This window comes from Cariama cristata, unplaced genomic scaffold, assembly GCF_000690535.1.
Source record: "Cariama cristata isolate BGI_N322 unplaced genomic scaffold, ASM69053v1 scaffold24609, whole genome shotgun sequence".
Classification (NCBI taxonomy): Eukaryota; Metazoa; Chordata; class Aves; order Cariamiformes; family Cariamidae; genus Cariama; species Cariama cristata.
In genome coordinates this window covers 43,684-48,112 of record NW_009636715.1, presented here as the reverse complement: position 1 = coordinate 48,112, position 4,429 = coordinate 43,684, and positions in this window count along the sequence as shown.

Below are 4,429 nucleotides of genomic sequence, written 5' to 3'. Positions count from 1 at the left end.
AGCTGGTTTTCTGAGCTGGATGCTTCCACCATGGATGCAAAAATTATTCCTGGCTTACAAATCTTCCCAGGCGAGGAGCCAGGGGAGTGCCCAGCGCAGGGAGATGTAAGGGCTGAATTTCTTGGAAAGCTGTGTCTTATTTTTTTTCTCAAACCCAAAGGCTTTACCCGGAATTTGAGACTGCGTTCGGGACAAGATTTTAGGGCAGCAGCCTGGGGTGTGTTTGAGTCGTCCTTTTGCTTCGGATCGGGCAGAAAAGTGGCTCGGCCGTGGGAAGAAAATGCCCTTTCCAACAGCTGTGGTTTGTGTCCACACCAAGGCCTTGAAAACAGCTCCCAAAATAGGATTCTACTTCCCGTTCTTGACAGGGAGCAGCTTGACCTGCTCTGCTGCCCGCCTGGGGGGTGTCACCTACGTCCCCAAACCCCTCCTGCCCTCCGCTTTGCCCAGCTGGAGTGTGGGTTGCAGTACTGACTTATCTAACCCCCAAGGGATTGTGCAAACCTTAATTAACCTCAGCAGCGTCCTTTGAGATCCTTGCTGGAAAGTTTGCTGCGGATGAACCACGTTCCCTTTGGATGTGCCGGCTCACGCCGGGTTTCCTGGTCCCCAAACCTCAGCCTCGTCATGCGACAGCGGGAACGGGAGGCGAACCGGCTAAATAACCGGGCTGGCAGCTCTTCCTCCTCATCGCTCCTTAAAAAGAAGGAAAAACTGGCGACGGAGTTGGTTTTCCTAGATTTGTGGCTGCTCCCAGGCGGGGGCAGGTTTTCCTCTGTTTTTTTTTACGTTTCCTTTGCTAGGGGGATTAGTTTTATCTAGCTGATTCCTCCCTGGCTGCCTCTCGCAGGCTCCCCTGTGGCTGTGGGAGTGACACCTGATTGCAAATTCCTGGAAACCAACTTAACAGCTTCTCTCAAGCCTGCCAAGGTCAGCGGCAGGAAGGCCCTTCCCACCCTTGGCGCCTTCGGGGAGCCATCGCGCATCCCCTCGCTCCTCGGGTTCTCACCTGAGCTGCCGTGGGCAGCCCGGGCAGGGCGCAGCCTCAGTTTCCCCAACCGTGGTGGGATGTTCCCAGCATCTGGGGTGGGTGGGGAGGTGTCTTGGCATCGGCGAGGCTTTCCGATCCAGGATGCTGCCTCTTACATCTGACCCAGAGCCCTCCTGGGTTTAAAACGGGCGTGAACGAGGACGGGTGGGCAGGGAGGCGTCTCAAAGGCCAGCTGGGGCTGCTCAGGGCCGGCGGGAGCTGGGAGCAGTTTGACGTCTCCGACTCCTGAGCTGGAAACCAGAGCGTTTTCCTGGCTAGATTGGGTTTTCATGGGGCTACGGAGCAGCAGGGTTTTTACCCGAGGACGGTGCCCCGTCCTCCACTGATGCTCTGCAGCGTGACTTCTTGGCCATGGGTGCCCAGCTCCTCCTCCAGCGCGGGGTTCAGCTGCCGTCCTGGGGGAGCGAGGATGGGGAGGAACCGGCCGAGCGGGAAACCATCTGACTCACTCGGGTTCAAGATGACTCCAGGCGTGTGTCATCAGAGGCTTGGCTGCGGCGGGGAGGGCACGTGGGGTTTAATTCGGCGCAGAGCCCTCAATAGCAGCCAAGGACGTGGGTGCTGGCGGGGTCAGGGCTGGAGGAGGGTGGGTGCAGCTCAGCATCAGTCCTGTGTCACCGAAGGCGGGGAGGTTGGGGAAGGGGACAAGCCGGTTCCCCGCACTGAGTCAGCCCAGGCTGGGTAACGGCCCGGTGACACAGGGATGGGGTTGATTTTCAGCACGCAGGGGCCGAGGACGCGGCACAGGGTCGACCCGTGCTGTGGCATCCATCCCAATCCAGAAATAAAAGTTGCAAAGTGTGTGCCAAGTTAGGTCCCGAGCCAGGAAATAAAATGCTCTCTGTGCTGGACGCTTTCCCGGCTTCACCTCGGTGAACCGCTGCCGCTCTCTCTGCCTCAGTTTCCCCGAGGAAACCTGTCGTGTCTTCTTTCTGTCGTGGCCTGCTGCAGATCCAGGCAGGATGGGGGCACGGCTCCTGGCTCACCCTGGTAACTGCTGGGGGCTAGCACAGCATCCGCCTCTGAAAGAAGCAGGGAGAGAGTTGGTATTCTGAAAAACCGCAGTGATTTTTAAAAAAGCAGCATGTTTTAAGTTAAAAACTGGGCTAGGGAGGAAAGTAATTTAAAGAAAAAATTTCAGGCAGAGATTAGCCTGAAGAGAGGATTGACTGTGCGCACTTGCGGGTTGGGAGGGCTCCTAGGAGGTGGCCCCGAACCCTAGGAGGGTTAGGAAGCCTTCCCCAAACTTGAACATCTCTCTGTGTGTTCGCGTACACAAGAAATATTTGACTTTCCGTTGCCAAAAAGGAAAAGAATCCAGCCCAGAAACCAGCTAACCTCTTCCAGTGTTAGGCTTTTTCCCCAAATGCTGCTGAAATTGTGCACATCCAGCTGAAAACTACAGCGAGCAGATACTGGGGGGACTGGAAACTTTCGCTCCCCGTCCGTTTCTCACCAGACACGTGGCTTTGGAAAAGGATCCAGAGCAAAACTAAAACTGAAGAGAAGCGGCCTCCCCTTCCCAGAAACTGGGATCGTTAACAGAAAAGACGTGACCGAGACCTTACTGCATGAGAATAAACCACCCTGAGTCCTTCCCCTTCCCCACCACCATTTGCTGGGCAGGAAACGGTTGCACTTTTCCGGAAGCCGCTGTCACGCTGTAATTTCCATCACCGACAACAATTCTGCCCCATGTCACCACTGAGCGATGGGGAAAAGGGTCCCCACTGCCACTGCGAGGGGAAAAGCATCCTTCGCCCTCCCTGCCTCGGGAGCCACACCACTGCCCGTGCATCCCCTCGCCGAGGGCGGACAGCCACGGGGGATGGATCTGTCGGGGAGGGCTTTTCCACTCTTGCAAGGAGCTGCATTGATGGGACCGTCTTGCAAACATATAAGCGGAGGAGTTTATTTTTTTTCTCCGTGGATAGTGGCGTTGAATTGGAATGATGTTATTTGCAGCGCTGGCCCCTTAGGGTCTAACCCCGATGGGAGAATTAAGAGAAGTCTTCGGGCAAAAGAACATCATCCAGCTGTGGTGCTGGAGCCGTGAGTTATTACCGTCGTTGCAAAGGCAAACCTGGCTTTTGGGTTGCTTTAAGCTCAGCTCAGCGTGGCACAGCTCACCTGGCTTCCAGCTGGTGGCAAAAATTGTGCACCTTGAGGTTTCTTCAGCCTTGGGGCAGATGGACCTTGCCCAGCGGTGGCCTCGCAGCTGGGAAGGGCGACGCTGGGCGCTTCCCCGGCACCCGGTGGTGGATGCTCGGCGTAGGAATTAGCTGAGCCTTTGGAGACAGCCCTGAGCTAGGAGGTGGGGATCTGCTCGGTTTTAGTTCAAAAAAGTTGCATCGAACTCGTTATGCTTGCGGTGGCTCCAACGACCCGGTTCGTTAACGAAATGTCCCGCCCCGTGCGCAACTGTCCCGGGCTGTCGGCACGGCCGGCACTTCCCAGCTTAAATCCGCTCCTTCTCCCTTCAGTTTATTTAGACTTCCTCACTAATATTTATGATGGAAACTTTCCAGAAATTAAATTGCCCCGTTCCGGATCCTAACCTAGTGACTTTATTTATTTGGAATTGGCAATGATCTTAAAAAAAGGTTAAACAACCGAGAAGGTTGTTTGTCTTGAAAGATGCTCCTGCTTCGGCGCTGCAGGCTCAGTTCCCCCGTCTTACTCGATCCTTGCTACCGTGGGGGGTGTGCGTGGGTGCGGAGGGGGTCCCTGGGCTAACGAAGGGGGCCGTGGGGCTGGGAAGCCTCGCAGGTGGCCGCGGCTCCTCCTTGGTGGGGGCCAGGTACACACCAAGGTGGTCTCGCGTGGGAAGGAGCCGAGCCGCTGCTGCCCTGCAGGACGCCCTGACCTGCCTTAGCTGCCAAGTGGGACAACGTCTACGTTCGTAGGAGAAGATGATCCAGGTTTTAAAGGGCTTTGGAGATTAGGAGGAGGTCACCCTGTTTCTTTACGCTGCCGGTTATTCCTGGTACGGTGAAGCCTGGAGGACATGGGGAACGTGCCGAGCGGTGCCTGTCCTGGAGAAAGGAGGTGAAACCTCCGCCTCGTGTCCCTGTGCTGGGATTTTGGGGGCTGGTGGGTCGTGCACACAGCTTCTTCGCTGTCCCGTGCCTCCGGCAGGAGGCAAGGAGCAAACGGCGATGGTTTCTTGTGCATCTGAGCTTCCGAAGCACCCGGCTTCTCCGGGACGAGATCTTCCCCCGGCAGCATCTTGCGAGCCTAGGAGGAAAAGCGAGCCAAGTCGGGGTGGTGGACAGGAGAGAAACACCAGGAGTGCGGGGTTTGTGCGAGGGTGAAGCTCTGCCCCGAGCCGTGCTGGTGTGGTACCCCACCTCACTGGGACCCCATCCCCACTCGCAG